At 40.9% G+C, this 18036-nt stretch overlaps 1 protein-coding gene across 2 annotated transcripts in view; it reads right to left on the bottom strand.

Annotated features, from left to right (window-relative positions):
* Nucleotides 1-16687, bottom strand: part of CD82 (CD82 molecule) — a 76425-nt gene extending 59738 nt beyond the window's left edge. Inside the window, exon 1 of one of the 2 annotated variants that reach the window (XM_087719941.1) lies at nt 16573-16687. The gene's annotated coding sequence lies outside the window, so the exon portion shown is untranslated. Of the gene's footprint in view, nt 1-16023; nt 16174-16572 lie in introns of those variants that run through there. The other variant, XM_087719939.1, reaches the window with a different exon arrangement.
* Between the last annotated feature and the right edge of the window lie 1349 nt (nt 16688-18036).

The raw sequence follows: 18036 nt of genomic DNA, 5'->3' as shown, positions 1-18036 counted from the left end.
CTTTTTCAGAGAATGACCCCCAGCATATTACTCAAAGAACAAATGTGGCCCTTAATCTAAAAAAAGTTCTGTTTATAGCCTTAATTATTATTTTATTTATTTATCAAATTTATATAGCCATCCAAAGGCAATTCTGGGTGGCACAATTCTTGGTCGCTGGAGGGAGAATAACTAAGGGGACTATTTTGAAAGGTTTTTTTAAAAAAAAATAATGTAAAAATAAAGTAAAAATACAGTACACTCTATAGGTACTCATATTTGCTGAGTTCCTTGTTGTAGCCCTAAGAAAAATCACTACAAAAGATTAAAGAAACCTGAATTATTTTAAACGAATCTGCAATTCCAATTCTTCAGTCACCGAGGTGCTGGTCGTTATGAGACTAGTTTGTCCATCAAAGGCACAATTTTCCCAGTACTCAAGAAAGTACTTTGGCTTGTGGGGATGTCTTCATTTCCAGTTGAAATTATGAATAGAAGGGAGAGAGCTGCACATTCAATCTGCCAAACACTGTTTTTCCAGCACCATTACTGAAATTACAGATTCAGGTTAGGTGACTGGTCTCCGGTCAGGGCCAGCTTCTACAATCTGATAATAAAGCTGTCTCCTATAATGTCAACAAAGCAGCAGTGTGGGTGGTAAGAAGGGTGAAGAAGTAGAACCACTTTCTCAAATCAAACAGGTAAATGCTACCCAAGGAGTTGGCAGTAAAATGGTGGGAGGATCACAATTCAGTTCTGCTATTAATGACAAGAACATAAGTAACATTTCATGGGGGAGGAATATAATTACAAAATAAGAGCCTTGTTAATTTACTGCAGGTCTTAATGTTACTTACAATTGAATGATTTTATTTAGAAAGACAATTATTCATGAATCAATCATCTAATCCAACCCTGAAGACTGTCAACCCAACTTCTTCTAGAGGAAATCCATCAAAATAAGCTAAAATAATAGAGAGAGAAAGTAGCACTAACAGTAAATCTGCACCATCAAACTTTTAAAATTGATTTGTTGTTTAAAAAAATAACAGTACTGGAGTTTCATATGATTTAATAATAATTTTTCAATCATTTTGAGAAGTTAAAAGTAAAACACAATGTTTAGACCTAGAAACAGCCTAAACAAAGAAAAATAAGAATATAGCTTATATTTTCTTAAAATAGTTTTATTTTACTATTTTAGATTAGATGGCAAAAGCAAAATAAACTAGCCTCATCAGCGCAGGATATGGCGTTACACTGGTTAATTATATACATACATATATACATACAATCAATTAGCCTAAATCTGTACTGAACAAATTAAAGGAGATTGTTCAAAATATGAAATATGATGTAAGCTATTTTCTTCTGGAAATCAAATTTATTTTAGAAATGATACTAAATTCAAAAAGTGCTCACATTCAAATAACAAAACTACAGCTTAATACTACTTAAATGAGCCTTCTCCTTGTTTGTGTGGTCTTCCTTTCTTGATCACATAGAATTTTATTTATTTTGGTACAAGACAAACACTTAATTTTTACTTCCTATTAAGTTGGAGTAAAAGAAATGGTAAAAATTTATCCCCCGTCTTAAAATAAAGTCTATGTTATTCTTCATTCATCCTATTTCTCAAGTTGCAGCTCTTTTCCCCTCCAAAAATATGTGTAATTAGCTGAGATCAATTGTTTAATTAATATGCAAGCCATCACTCTCTTTATAGGCTACATTTTGCACTGTATTACCATTGCAAAATAGAAGTAGAAGCTGATATTTTGGTTGGCCTGTGAAGACAAATAGAAACTTGTATTCATTGGGCTTTATTTTGTGCCTACCAAGCCTTACTATTTGCTTTTTCTTAAAGTTCCTTTTTCCTTATTCACTCCACAAGATGAATTCTGGTGTGGGGCCAGGCCATTGGCTGACTCCCATTATTATTCCCTGCTAATCATTCAAGTTCTATTCTCAGCATCTGAGGGCAACAGCAAAATCAGAAAACCAGGAAGGGGAGGAGAAGCTGCAGACCACCACACATGCTGCATATTAAATGAAGGATTCTTTTGTAGTGCCAAGAAATGTATGCAAGCAATGCTCCCAGGAACTTAACAGGATATGTGGGAGGGGGAGAGAGAGGGGGGGAGAGGGAGAAGGAAGGGTGAAACAACAAGTGAATAGACTGGCCCCAATCTACTACTGCTGATCTGGTACCATACTTTTATCTGATGCTCCTAGAACAATGAGTGCTGATCAGAAGACTCTGAATACTGTGAAAAAATTAGTAGAAAATTTCAGAAATGGAAATGACCTTAAGAATTCCAAAATGGAAATGACACAGTCATTAACCTGTGTCGATTTGCTGTCCCTATAGGTCGCTTCCTCTTAATCTTGCATCTTTGAGTGTTTCTTATGTCCTTAGAAGATTTCTGACATACATTTTCTTCTTGATGTGGAAGAAAGATAATTTAGACCAATAAAGGAGAATATTTGTAGCTCAGGATTGAAATGAGGGCTAGCATTGATGATGTTAACTATTTTGGGTAATGAACAGTAATGGTTTCCTCTTATTTTTGCTACTGGTTCAAAATCAGGAGTGCTCATGTGCGGTGCTTCTGCGCATGCGCAGAATTGCACATGCGCTGCCGCTGCTACCGATTCTTTTGAACTGGGATGAACCAGCAGAATACCACCTCTGGTAATGAAATGTCTGGAAGAAAACAACCAAGCTCAGAGAGAAACAAGATAACTGAGATAACTTAAAATCAGTGGTGGGTTCCGGATCCCATTGCAACGGGAATGTGTGCAGCATGCACAGCATGGACATGCGTCCTTACCACCTGCGATGCCCTGCAACGCCCCAGCTGCTCAGCAGAGCGTCGCGCAGGCACCATACGCTGCGTGCGCATGCACAAATCGCCCGTTTCCTTCAAATACAGGTAAAGAATGAGGGCGGGCGGGTGGGCCCTCTGGAGCACCATACCGGAATGGTACCTGGTGCTCCCGGCAGGCACTGGTACGCCTGTACCGGGGCATACCGCCTACAACCCACCACCGTTTAGAATGTGCTGCTTTTTTATCATCTGGCTGTAAAATTACAGACCGTGACAAAAACGAAGGTCCAGTTATTAAGCTACTTTCCTAAAATTAAAAAAAGTATCTTATTATTACTGTAAGACAAGCTTCAAACCCTGAGGAAACCAATACTAGATATCAGAAAAGATCCTCGGTATTTGTAAACATATGCAGGACTGTTATGTTATATTGTTATCTTTTATCTTCTCATTCAAGTAGCTCAAGCTAAGTGCCCCCAAATTAGCAGCACAGGCTGACTTCTTTTCTACACCCAGCACAGGCTGACTTCTTTTCTTGTAGAGGGGCCCTCAAAGAGTCCACCAAGGTGGACGTTTATCTGACATATCTCAGTACTTTATGCAGAAACCTGGGACAAACAGTGAGGAGTGGGAAAGAAATGTTGTCTATTTCATGAATGCTTGGAAAAACAGATTTGAAAGGGGTAGATAGAAGTTTCCAGTTCAGAGGACCTTTCAAAGTAATATCTTCAAAGTAAACTAGCAAATAGCAGTCAAACTGGCAAAACTTGGTGCTGACCATATAATTGGAGAGCTGAGTGATTCCAACCAAGCAAGTTTGGTCTAGAATTTGAGGAATGCATTCTTCTGCTAGAGGTGTGAGGAGGCATTTAACGCAGTAAGTATCAGATTTCTACATAATTTAATATTTTTGACTTGCATGCACACTATTTCAGTTCCGGGCCTTTCAATACAGAGGACTCTCTTGCAACAAAAACAACACCCCAAACACAAGAGGTTCAACAGGTTTGCAAAACATCTACGTGAAGAGAGATGAAGTAAGCTTTTGGCAGCTTCTGCAGAGGGAGGTTGGGAGGGCAGTCTCGTGCCAGAAGCTTTGCCCATTTTATGACTGCATTAATGTATCACATGCACACTCTAAAGGGGCAGAGTCTGAGGTTCAACAACAACTCTTTCATCATATCAACAACAGCAGGAAGTTTCTGTAAATCCCAAGAAAGCTATTCTAACAAATACGGAGCAAATAAAACAAAAATCTGCCACTCATAACATGATCCTAAGCCAAGTTATTGTTGAACAGCATAGAATTAGCTGAAGAATTCATATTCACCTTGTTTACACTTCATGCAATGCCATGATGGAAAGATATATTATGCCACACCCAAAACAATGGTTTTACTGCTAAGCATTATGTGGAAAGCACGTCACTCAGTGTGATCAAAATATCTGGTTTGGGCAATAGGGAGCAAACGACAAAACAGTGCTAAGAAACATCTAAATAAGGCTTCGAGTCAGGACTGACTCTTGGGCACCGCCTGGACAAGTCACTCAGCGTAATAAAAATTAAAATTAAGTGATTTTCTTGAGGTAATGATTTTAGATTAAGCTCTAGCCTTTAAAAACATTTGAAAAGCCAAAAAGGGTGCAATCCTATTATCCCAGACTACTCTTTCAGTAGCCTCTCAGTCTTGGTCTAGATCAAGATCTCCTTAGTGCCACAACTTGCTGCAGCTGCTCACTGCTCCTTCATCAGTTCTTCATTTGGAAAATATTTATAAGCTAGCCAAAAATCTGGGAATTATTAAATAATTAGCAGAAGCTAAAATTGTTTCATACTGTTCCCTTCCATGGAAAGAGGGAAATTTTGTTCAGCCAATTGTCTTTTCCACATGCATCTTTTAACACATGAAGTTCATTTTCTTCTACCACATGCTTTCTCAGCATCTTTCAAGAATATTATTTCATTTTTATCGTTGGTCCCTACTGTCCAATTGATGGTAGTTGGATAAAAAGTAACACTGCAAGCTTTCCTCTCCTCATCTGTAGAATTTTTTATTCCATTCATTTCTCATATTAAAACTTGCTTGATACATGCTTAGAAATTTACAATCCTGGGCTACAAAACAATATTCTTCCTCAGAAGAAATGACAGCTGTTTAGAGGCCTTACGTGCTCCAGTTGGAAACCCCCAAAATTTACAATTGGAAAACAGCAAAAACATAGCAATTATGCATTATTAAAAAATATATGGGAAGATGCAGTTATCTCTTTCCCCTAATATAAACACCCATGAAGATTCACACAAGGAGATTAGTGCAAATAAATAAGGTATGAACGTCAGAGTACAGCTGTTCAGAATAGTGGACTCCAAACTCTTCAGGCCTTCTCCCCTCTGAAGATTAAAAATCTGCTAGTATTTGATAGATACATAGCGTCAGAATATTTGTGAGGATCTTTTTTTCCTCTTTCTCAATAGCTTCATGTATTTTATAATATGCCCTGGTCAACCTTTTTTTCAAGTTGTGCTATCATCCGATCCCTTTTAGATGTGATCACTACAAATCAATTACAAAATTAATATAGTAAATTAGAAAATGTGCCGGAGATAACATCTCAAATCATGTCAGCCTCACTTTCAGTTCTGAAGTTTTAATGATGTCATAAGCATCATATTGCCAATCCCTATCTTGTTTCAATAAGCCTATATCTCATCTCTACCCCTTCATCTTGCAAAAGCTAACAAAGCATTCATGCATTTATGAATAGGAAAGCAGTGATTAGAATGCAGTATTGCAGGCTACTTCTGCTGACTGACTGGCATTCGGAAGTTCGATTCTCACCAGTTGAGGTTGACTCAGCCTCCCATTCTTCTGAGGTTGGAAAAATGAGGCCCCAGATTATTGGGGGAAATATGCTGACTCTCTGGCTCAGAGAGAGCTGTAAAGCATGGTGAAGCCGTATATAAGTGTAAATGCTATTGCTATTTACAAGGACTTGCTGTCTGCATGGTGTATCAACCAGCAGTTTTTCTGCTGCTATGCTACTCTAGGAATGCTGCACATATGCATAAAACATTATGACACATTGGCAATCAGGCTGAACCTTTGGTGTCTCCACTTTAAAAAGGAACAGAGATGGATGAGAATCTGGAAAATGCTTCCGAAAAGAGGAAACACAATGCATATAGGCTGAATGTCTCTGTGATAGAAGGGCACCCTCATCCTTTGCCCCTAAGTGGCCAGAGAGGTTTTTGTCATAAGCAGATTGAAGTCATGTGGAATAACAAGTTTCTCCAGACTGTTATCTTTTTCGTAAGATTCACCATATCTGACTCATTGTTTACAGTTGATCTGAGCTATCCTCAAGGCCTCAAAAAAAAAAAAAACCTTACAAGATTTAAAAGCAGAGATGAAACATTTCCAGAAGTGACAGACTGGGGTCTTTTGACCTTTCCCTGTGAGAGGGGGGGTGGTATTGAAAAAGCTGAAGTTTATGCAGGCACCCATTTGTAACCATAAAAAAAATTGAGAAGAAAACACTTTTCTCTTAAATGAATAATCTGTAACTTGGCAGAAAACACTGCCATTTGGATTTTTCAACAGCATGATTTTTTTTTCCTTAACACATTCCTCCTCCTTCTCTGTCTAAACTTTCGTATCTGTAGACCCTATAGCAGAAACAATTTCTTCTACTAGACACACCAAAGCAACTTTCACACATTGTGTAAAACCATCGTTTGCTGATACAATTGGCAGAGTCCAACAGACCTTGCTAAGCATGCTTTACAACCCAAAATGACTAGGTTCAAACTGTCACTAAGCCTAAATCAAACAATCTCTAATTGCACAACTATGAAATCAAACTGAAGGGTGTTTATAACAGAGTAGAGAGGTGTGTCATGGCAAATGCTGCCAAGTTTACCATTTTCTTTAGCAGGCTGTCTTTTCCATAACAGTATCAGTGCACACAGTGTTTAACACAGGAGTGCATGCCAAATGAAGTCCATGCAAAAAGAAGACAACAGACAGTGTTTTGAAGGCAGTTTGGAACATATGAAGATAAAGGGGATATGAATAGCACAAATGCATTACATTTTGAATTTTAACACCATCTATCTCCATCTACTTCCAAAAAGTTCTGGCTATCCTGTACAATCAGACTGACTTGGCATGCTGAAAGGGGGCCTATGACAACTCGCCACAGCCAACTTGCCGCCAGGGCCAACTCGCCATGGGAGAATTTGCTGTGAGACAAATGTTACACTAATATCAAACAAAGGATCCAAAAGGAGGGGCAGAATGTTAGTTGTGATGAGTTTTCCTGCAGCAAGTCGGCTGTGGCAAGTCGTCCATAGAACTCCAGGTATTATCTAACAAACTTATGTTTTGGTAAGAGACCCAAGAAATAAATCTTCTGTTTCAGCATCCACCCTCCAGAACAGCAACCTCCCAGAAATCTCTTAAGGCCCCTAGCCTGCATATGTTCTAACAGTCTAACAGGATTGGTAGGATTCTTATGGGAATATTTATGTTAGGTTTTATTCTTTATTGCTCTGTCTGGATGTTATTGTGCTTCCTTCTTTGTATTATTTTGCATTTTTTTAATGTTCTATGCTACTCAGAATCACTGTGGAATCCAGCATTGTTATACTGTACATAGCTGGGTAAATATACAAACCAGATTTTTTAAATGGAGGAATATATCTCACTGCTTAAAATGTATACCCTTTATACCCCAATGGTCTCAGCTGCTGACTGAAGTCAGAGAACTGCGTGCACAGGAAATGTTTATGAATGTTACAAGGCATAGCTTTGGCTGGTCTTCAGAGGGCACAGTACACAATAGTCACAGAAGCAGCCAAAGTCAGCTTGAGATCTGACCCTAAAGAGCTGAAACTATCTCTCCTTTCGTACCTCAATTGGCTTTTCCACGTAGTGGAAGTTAGATACACACAAACCCTCAAAACACAGTAATAACAGAGGCAGGGGAAAAAATCAGTTGGCAGAAATCCTAAATTTTGCGAAATACAGTTCACACCATAGGCCAGCTCTTCCCAGCCTTTGCGACAACAATTGTGCTGAGACGACAAATTCCCAAAGTAATCAAAGTTGTTGTTTCAATCAGCATGAGTATTTGAGCCTCAATGTATCTGGAGGGCACTGCATTGGCTTCAGAGCAGACCTCTTGAGAGTACACAGCACACAGCTTGACCTACCATAGTCTACAACCTCTACTAGAAAAACAAGTGGAACATTAAAAATTAAGGTAAATTACTTGAGACCAAAATAGAAACCTGTGGCTGAAGATTTTATGCAAGGCTGATTTCCCCCATTGACACTGGCAAGTAGCCAAAATCTTCAAACTCAGGATGTCTTAACTTAAAGAAATCTCACCAAGATGGAGCAATTGTAAATAATGTGATTGGATAGAAGGATAGATAATGTATTAAGTAGGCTGACAGCTAATGGATGAGATTATGTGTATATACTGTGATTGTATGGCCATAACAGCTTCACTGTGCTGCACTATTTTAAATGCAACATCAATAGAAATATATTTTAAAAGAAAAGGAATTTCACCATACAAGCTAGGAAAAGTTTAATGTACTTTCAGATGCGAGAGAAAAAGCAGTACTTCATAAACCATGCTTGACTCATGGTTTGCATAACCATGGTTTGTTGAATAGACCACAGGTGTCTAGATTCACACTTTACCTTGTCACAACATTTACAACTACAGCAGCTGAGTTCACCCATCACAATATGCTGAAACCAAATAAATGCTGTTTCAACCTTGCCAGTCTTTTAATCTGAACCAGCACTGTTTTCAGGTAGCCAAGAACATACATTTGGCATCCTCATATGTCCAGTACCCAGAACACTGGTCGATCAAGCTCCTGCCTATTCCTCAAACCTTGATTGCAATTCAAGAAAAACTAGTAATGCAATATTATAATTCCCAGAGTATCACTATATATAGAAAGGTATTTCTAAGCAGCAAAATCCTTTTCTGGGGGATAAGGGAAGAGAGACTGAAGATTGGCAAGGAGAGGCAACATGAAAGCCGACAATGAAAAGAGAATAAAATTCCACAACTCACTTCTCGATGCTGGGAGGTACAAGGAAGATTGGCTGCAATCCTTCACTCATCTGAATTGAAACCACTGAGTTTTCTTAGGCAGATGGAGAAGCCTTGGCAACAGGTACATGCAGGATGGCAGGATCTTAATAGTATGAATGCTGTCTATGATTAAGATACCTACCAAATTCATCTGTGGCTTGTTCTCTTGGATTTTAGATTTTAATTCATAATGATGAATTAAAAGAAAACAAACATCACATGAATAATGCAGAGCCCATAGGCCTTGTTACAACTGAATGTAGAATGTAAGATGTATATGCGGGAATGATATATATTGTTTCCAAGGTGCTATAGATGGTCTTGTTAAACGCATACAAAAGATAAGAGAATATTATAGCAAATTTGTCTGGGTGCATAACCTCATTCTATTGTAATGTTCAAGTTGGAAAGATTGACATTTACTTAATGGAATAGCAATCCTGCCCACCTACCAGTTTGAAAGCACACAAATGCAAGTAGATTAATAGGTACCACTTTGGTGAGACGGTAACTGTGTTCTTATGCCTTTGGATATAGCCATGCCGGCCACATAATGGAAATGATCTTTGGACAATGTTGGATCCCTTGGCCAAGAAACAGAGATGAGCACCATGCTCTAGAGTTGGACACAACTGACAGTGATACCTTTACCTTTTAATAGCATCCAGCCCGGTGGAAGGTAGGTTTTGTTTTGTTTCTTGGCACTTTGAAGCCAGTGTTGACAGCTGGCAATTGCCTGGATTAGTCCCTGCAGTTTTCTTGGCAATGTTTTGGGGAAATAGTTTGCCCTTGCCTCCTTCCTAGGGCTGAGAGACAGCAAGTGGCCCAAGGTCACCTATCTGGCTTTGTGCCTAAGGCAAGACTAGAACTCAAGGTGTTCTGGTTTGTAGTTTGATGCCTTAGCCTTCTAAACTAGCTGGTGAAAGGATATGGGGTTTCCCCCCCTCTATTTTGGCATAAGTCATAGTTTAAACAATCTGCAATTCAACTCATTCTTAGAAAGATTCTAGCTTTGGGATATTAGATCAGCTTAAACCTACTGCAGTGTTATTTGTCATCCTTATGCTATTTTGTTTAAAATGATGCTGCTATGTCATAGACTGCTGCACTATGCAGATCCATTTCTTCTACCAGGATTTATATTTAACACCAAAACTGAGAGGTTCAGTTAGATAGGATATTATTTGCAGTTTGGTTAGATCACAATATAAAAAAACCTAATGTCTGGAGTCACTGTTCATTGCATGAAATAAACATTTTCTTACTAACTTGAAATATTTAGATTGCTGCAGAGAAAAGTATGTGCGTATGCAATAATCAAGTATCTGACTGTAACACAAACTTGTCCAGCATGTCTGTTAAGATTAAAATTCCTCATATCTTTTGGCAAGATGATGCTACTATAGAAGTTGTAGCTGTTACCCTGTGAAAGGACCCACAGGGTAACAACTGTCCTATGCTATATATGAAGTGCTCAAGAAAAACTAGGATTTGTTTTCCTTTCTGATGAGGCAGGCCTGCTTCTATAGCGATTGGTTTTCATGTAAGAACTGCCTCTGAGTCACCACTTTATATCGTCTGTATATAATTTGAAGGATTACAAACCAACTTCTCTGGAATGGGTCAGCTGAGAATGCTTATATTTTTATGAGGTTTTGCAGAAAGCTAGTTTCTGCCTTGCATGTTAATGAGCCCTTTGCATGTAGAGTTTCAGAAAATTACTTGGTTGTTGTTGTTGTTTTTTGAACTTTCCAAGCTTGGCCTAAATCCATCCATAAAATTGCAAGCCATTAGTTCCTGAAGTTTCCATTTCAGTGTTATGGCTATTTGGCATATCTGTATGCCCAGCCAAGAAGCATCCAAGACTACAATAGCAACAAAACAAAAGGCAAAACATTCAAGCCAACCTCATACTCATTGCATATAATTTAGTTCTTGTCCATATAATCTGAGACAGCAAGGTAGAATTTTTTGTTCAGAAAATGTAAATGTACCCACAAATGGAAGCCATTGTAAATGGATTAAATGGAAGAGATAAACGGTTTAGTTAGTAAATTCAAGAGTTACCAAATGAAGCATGTAATTTGCATGTGGTGATCCAAATCTACAGGGAAAAGTATTATTTCTATTGAAGCATGTAAAATTCTAGGCAAGTCTGCTTCACTTCTTCAAGGCACCATTCTCCACATTAAAGTTTTGTGAGAGCATCCACACCCATCATCTAAGTTGCTATGATTTACTAGATTTATATCCCATGTTTCTCCAGGATTTCAAGGCCGGCCTACAAAGGCCTTTCATTTCATTTTATCCTAACAATAGTCTGAGAAATAATGTCAGGGCCAAAAATCACCCGATGAGCTTCCATCCATGAGAGCAAACTTGAACTAGAGTTCAGTGTCAGGCCTGGAAGCCATATTTTGCATTGGGCCTTCCGGCCTGCCAAATTTAATGGTGTGGGAAATTGAGAGGGGGGATTATATGGATTTGGGTTAATGTCAGGGTTTCAAGTAACACCCTCAATGAAAGAAGACTCCGAGGCTTGATATTCCTCAAAGTCCCCATTTTATTAGAGATGTTCTATTGGCACATCTGGGAAAACACAAATCTGAAAGTTTCCAGGTTTTCCCCACCTAGTTGAAGGTCCAAGTCCCTGCCCAGCACCCACCTGTCCATCACATGGCCCAATTAGGCATGCATCAGATAAATCGGGAATGCAAAGGTGGCTTCCAGCTCTGACATCAAATCCAATACCTTAACCACTATACCTCATTAGCTGACTTGTATTCCACAGGATGCGAACAGGTGGGGAAATAACAGATTTTAGAGTTAGGAAGACAAGTTATATTTTAGGAAGTAAATACTAATTTCTTAATAGCATCTGCCAATTCTTCTTATTCCTTGCAGAAGAATCCATTTATTTATATATTTAAAGTATTCCTAGCCTATTTTTCTATTAGCAAAAAAAATCAATTTTATCCTAAATTTTAAACATAAGAAGATAACTCTCCTAAGCAACTTGAAAAAGATCCCCAGTTACATCAACACAATGACATCTTTTTCTGAGCTATAGTTACATAGGACTATAATCCATTAAGCACCTAACCACCAACATTTCGATCAAGATGGATCAGGAAAATCTTAGAGGTGACTCAAATTTGGTCAGAACAATCATATTTGACTATAAAATGTACCAACTCATACAGTTATTTGCCCGAATTAACTTAATTGGTTTATCACTCTGAACAAGTGAAACTTCACTTGAGAAAGCTGCCCTTTGTTGGGATCCTTCAGTTGTTGTGATAATGACCATAACGAAGTTCTGTCCTAGAAACCAATGAGAATACTGCTGCTGTTGCATTCCAATTTCCCTAAGAAGCCCCTAACAAATCTCTATATATGAGACCCAATTTTGGAGGGCCTCAATTTCTTCATACCTCCAAATTACAAATGTCACACAAATACCTAGGCCAAATTAGGCCACTTCATTAGCAAAATATGATTGGCAGACAAATTCAATTATCACCAGGAGACACCACTAGTTGAGACAATCTTGGAAGATAGGGGCAGGTGGAGATATTCAAGGATGCGTGCCTCAGCATACATCTTCTGGGTCACACCTAAGGTTTTTTTTAGTAATAACGTTTCAAGGCCAGGCCCTTTTGTCTATTTTTTCTCTTCAACTGATTACATACAATCACTCAACCCCACCCCTATATCTAAAATGATGATTTCAGGGATTATTATTTTTTAAAAAAAAAACCCTCCAAATATCCTCAGACTCCCAACAACCAACTATTATGGAATGTGTGTCTTATGAACTGGAACCAGTAACATCAGCCTACAATTTAAAGGTTTTTTTTGCCAACTTTATCAAGAGCTGCGGTGGCATAGTGGTTATAGTATAGTACGGCAGGCTACTTCTGCTGATAACTGGCTGTCAGCAGTTTGGCAGTTTGAATCTCACCATGCTCAAGGTTGACTCAGCCTTCCATCCTTCTGAGGTGGGTAAAATGAGGACCCAGATTGTTGGGGACAATATGCTGACTCTGTAAACCGCTTAGAGAGGACTGTAAAGCACTGTGAAGTGGTATATAAGTTTAAGTGCAATTGCAATTTATGGCACTAACTCTTTCCACACACCCATATATACACTCCTGAGGGCCTAACCATACAGGACAGCAAACACTTAATCAAATGGGTATGCTTTTATCCTGAAAGAAAAAGAGGCAACTGGCGAAGTGATTTATTGTAGTTACTCCTCTCTCTTCCTCTCCCCCCAAAAAGATGGAAGTTGAAAAAGAAAGCAAGAACAAGACCTTTCATCAAACCTTGGAATTTCCCTTGCCCAGCCAGTTTTCCAAGATCCTCGAATTTTCTGAAGACAAAAAAATGAAGTGATTCAACAAACAAGGCAAAAATGTAGAAGACCTCTAGATGGCAACAAATAGTTTCCAGCATCAGTGGAATCCAAGTTGTTCAGAACTTTGCAGGCCCAATATGGCAGGTGAGGTATAGAGCCAAGAAGCAAACAGCCTCTGTTGTACCCTTGATTTGCTTTATTCTGGGCAGTGTAGCATGTAGATTTGGCCCTCCAGATTCATTTTCTCATTTATTACCTCTTACTCCAAATACTTAGAACTTCCAGCCACGTGGCAGCTGTTTTACATATTAAACCATCCTTTATTTTAACCATAATGTGTTGAACATACAGTAATAATTTTATTTATTCACAAACCATTGAGGTGTCCTTCAAAAAAACAGCTAAACTAACACAATCTTAGCATATGGGAATCCTATCTCACAGTTTTCCCATGTTGTGTGAAACTGTATAAGGAAATTGCTTACTTTTGATTTAATTTTTATCAACTACAGCAGAATGGTTTTGAAATCTTGATCTCTGGTTTTATGAATTGGAAACTTCAGTCAATCAAGCAACCCTGATTTAGCTTCTGTGAATCCGGCAGGCAACAAAACACAAAAGGTTGGCCGCTAAAGAAACAACCATTTTCTCACTGGTAGAAGACCTCCAAGGTCCCTTCCAAACTTATTATCTTGTGTTCTAAGATAGCAGAAGAGACTCAACCCAGAGGTTCAAATCTTTCTTACTGTATTATTCAAAGTGATAGGACAGTGAGCAAAACAGCTGCTCTTTCAAAAAGAGAGCTGTCACATCTATATATTTGCTCAGTCCTTATGAGATTCCCTGACCTTCTCAGTAGGACTTGAGGAAGCAATACTACCGCTGTTCAGCATTTGCTTACCTCACTTTCCCTCTCCCCTCTCCCATTCTTCCCCCAATGAAGTGCTTTCCAGGTGTGCTGCGCTAAAACTCCCATCATCCCTGTTGAATGATGAGTAATTAGTATCTGACATAACACCAGGTTACCAAGTTGGGAAAACTGGAATATCTGCATGCTCAGTCTTTCTCTTTAGACAAGGAAGTAAAAAGGAGCTTAATAGAAAATGACGGGAAAGATAGGTTGCTTAGTTGCTCACTCTCCCTCGATGTTAAACTGAGCATTCTACCTGATGACTCACCTTTTCAAGCAATAAGAAGAAGAGCTGGACAATTTGAGCTTAGCACATGGTTCCAAGAGGCCAGGTGGCTACTTCTGTGATGACCAAGCCTCTAAATTGCTCTGCCTAGAGAGGGTATAAGCAGGATGAGATGGCTGCAGAATGCAGAAGTCATTCTCCATACTGAGATGCACCAGAGAGTGAACAAGTAAACACAAGTATCTATTGTTTGCCTCCCTCCTTCTTCAGCCAGGAGTAGAGAGAGAAACCTGGGAATTTCCAGCCTTGGGCAAAGGGAATCTCCCTGCCCTTCTCAGTTGGCAGTAAAAAAGGAGCACCTTGTTCCTTATTAGTGGTTTCCCTCTCACTCACTCAATCAGCTGTTTTTATCTTCAGAAGGAGAGTGTAAAGTTTAAAAGCCTCTTTAACATTCAATGGCCTCCAAACTGACTTGCTTGCTTTTTATTCACCCCTGGAGAAAGCAACAAGCCAACACTTTGGTTTCAGCAATTTGGCAATTTGCTGGACTTCAGCCTTCATGCTCAAATAGCAAAGAGAAGTGGGGGGGGGTGTGTTGCTTGCTTTTCTGGGAGAGCTTTTCTGCCAGTCACTGAACCCACTCGCTTCTTACACCCTGAGTAACAGCCAGACAGCTTCCAAAAGCTATTGCTAATCAAGGAAGAGGTTTAGTGTAAAAGGAACCCACCAGTTGCTGTAGGAGGGGGGGGGGAGTTCCCACCAGTGCTTCTTCAAATCGGTGCCAAACCTGGAAAATCCCTTCGTTTCTCAAGTGGAACCATTTCCTAGCAATGCCCCTAATGCCGGGAACAGTCTTCACCTACTGAACTTCTACTTGTCTTGCCAGTATTGTCCAGAGAAGCAGAACCAGAACAACACAGCCTCAAAACTATTCGGGGAGGGGGGACTTTTCTCTTCCTCCTACCTCCTTCCTTTCTTCCCTGAAGAAACAGTCCATTGCCCTACCCAATACATTATAAAGAATCGAGCTTCGGATCCTCGGGAATAGGAAAGGACCAAGAGAGACACGAGAAGAGGCCCCCAGATTTTTTTTTTAAATCACTAGTCAAGCTGGCTCTCCGAAGTGGAGACGTGGCCCTTCTCCCCCTCCTTTCTCATTCCCAGTCCCTTCGAACATAAATCATTGCCCTGCACAATCCTTGGATGCCTTGAGCGCGCAGCAAAAAAAAAAAAACTGGGAGAAAAAACTCTGCTCAGGGAGAGAAAATGATCCGCCGTCATGTGAGAATCCTCAGACACGAAATTTATAATAAGAAATGGAGGAGGGGATTTTAACAGAGGGAAGACGTACGGAAAAGGCAAAAGCGACGGAAGATCCTTGGGAGGAAACTGAAGGGGAGACACTCCCTCCGTCCAGATGAGCCCCCCACTCTTAAAGGAAGCGGCGGCGGCGGCGGCCAGCAAGGGCAGGCAAGCCTCCCTTCGCGGACCCCATCTGTCCTCGCTCCCCCCACCTACCCATCCCGCAAAACCACGAAGTCCCGCAGCCCGGAATCGCTCTCCACGTAGGGACAGCAGCAACGACGTCCGGCGTTACCTGAGACCGAAGCCCCTCCGTGCAATGAAAGCGCCCTGGCTAGCCTCGCGGGCGCAGAAAACAACGCGAGTCGAGGTGGCTTCGGCTCCGCTTGGCTACGATTCTCAGCCCCAGCTGCTTTCAGTCCGCTCGAGAAGAGGAGAGGAGGAGGTGGCGGCAGGAAGGGCCAACCTCTGGGGCAGCCCAGAGACGCCTTCCACGTTTTAACCCTTGCTGGCCCGAAAGCAAAGGCAGCCCAACAACTCCGCTCGTAACCTGGAGCCGGGGGGGGGGGGGGGTTTAACGACACGCCTTGTATTCCACGTTGACTTTAAATTCTGCCGAACGGGTGTCCACAAATGCCGGTGGGACCTCCGCCCCCCGCCCCCGCGCTCTTTTGCCTCCTTCCTTTGGATCAATCAGGTTTTCCCAGTATTTGTTCGTAGCTGCGTTTTCGCTTCTCCCGGGTTAGGCGTCTAACACGGGAGTTTCTGATCCCCTTCCACGCGTGGATATATCGGGGTAAGCCTATTGCTCCACCCCACCCACCCCCGGGCCTCGTGGTCGCACCTTGCTGTGAACTACGCGCGTGGAGAATAAATCGTGGTTAGCTAGGTGGTCCTCCGCGCTCCTGGATTTCTCAGACTTGAGATCCAGATTCACCGCCCGTGAGCCAGACCAAATAAGCCGCCACAGTGTAGCGTAGTAGTGTAGTTCGGATAACCAGGAGTTACGATGAGTTGGGTGCGGGGAAAGGGGCGGGGAATTCCGGCACCTAGAATTACACACATTTCACGATCACGTGGCAGCGTCTCTGCAGGTGCACCGTAGCCTTGGAGGCGAGAAGGACTCTCTCTTGCGGTTTAGACGACGGCCAAACTCGCTGAGATCTGGGCATTTATTTCATATTTTCAGGAATCGAACAGAATCTTCTACATAAGATTCCAGCACTTCGAATTAACAGAACAAGGCGTCATTCAGAAGGAACTAAACGCATTGCGATCCAGGTCACAGCCTGGCGTCCTCCTGTCCCTTCGATTATATATGCAGCTTTGGTTAATATCCTCAATGTTCCCTCCAGGCAGAGACACAAACTATTAAGAAATGCCCTTTGCATTTCTTAATAGTTTTAGACATGCCTGCGCGTCATCCAGAGTGTAGGTGGATGGAGGGGCACCAGAATGCCTGAAAGGATCGGCATTAAAAAAACAAAAGACTGGAATTGCTCCACGCAGCAGCCTTTTTGCGTATACAACCTGTTGTTGTCTGTGGCCATGCCAGAGGAGAATTCTGGGAATCGTAGTGCTGACTCCCACACTGCGGAACCCACATCGCCGGGCTGGGGGGGGGGGGGGAGTTACATGTTTCAACAGGGGTTGGGAATATCTAACTTTTTGGACTGCCAAACATTTGCTGAAAGTAACCTTGCTTATCTTTTTCGGGGAGGGGAGGGGAGATGAGACTAAACCTTCATGGCCGCTTCATAATGCTGTAGTTAATAAAGTAGAAACTCAAGCTGCACCAGAGTATTTTAAAATGAGTAGGGCGTCTTCTCCAGCCAGCTGGAGGTCATGGCAGCTGCAGCTTTGTTTTATTTCAACCTGTGCAATAATATTTCATGAATATCGGTTTGGGTCACAAATATGCCAGCAGCTGCCACCAAAGAGAATGTGTGGCAAATAAAAAAAAATTAAAAAGCTATTCTGGGTCAAGTGGGTATTTGATTGCCAACTGTGCCCAACAGCTGGGCAAGGGCTATGATTCATAGAAACAACCACTATTTTCCTCCTGGCCTGTTGGTTTAGCACCTGCAAGCGGTGGGTGTGGCACTTTGAGAGAATTCCAAGTATTAATTCTCCCTAGAAGTTTCAATCCGGGGATCTTCCTTGGTCCAAATAACTAGAGAAAGCCAGGAAGGGAAGATTTGTCACTGCTACATAAATTTGAGGGATTCTCTTTGACTGGCATGCCTTTCCCCAAATCGGTGAACCTGGTCTTCCCTAAATTTTTTATATTTTTTAAAAACATTTTCAG

The sequence above is a fragment of the Thamnophis sirtalis genome, unplaced genomic scaffold (genome assembly GCF_051295495.1).
Source record: "Thamnophis sirtalis isolate CommonGarterSnake01/CBP01778 unplaced genomic scaffold, rThaSir2_p1.2 scaffold_1, whole genome shotgun sequence".
Classification (NCBI taxonomy): Eukaryota; Metazoa; Chordata; class Lepidosauria; order Squamata; family Natricidae; genus Thamnophis; species Thamnophis sirtalis.
This window is presented reverse-complemented; position numbering and strand designations above follow the sequence as displayed.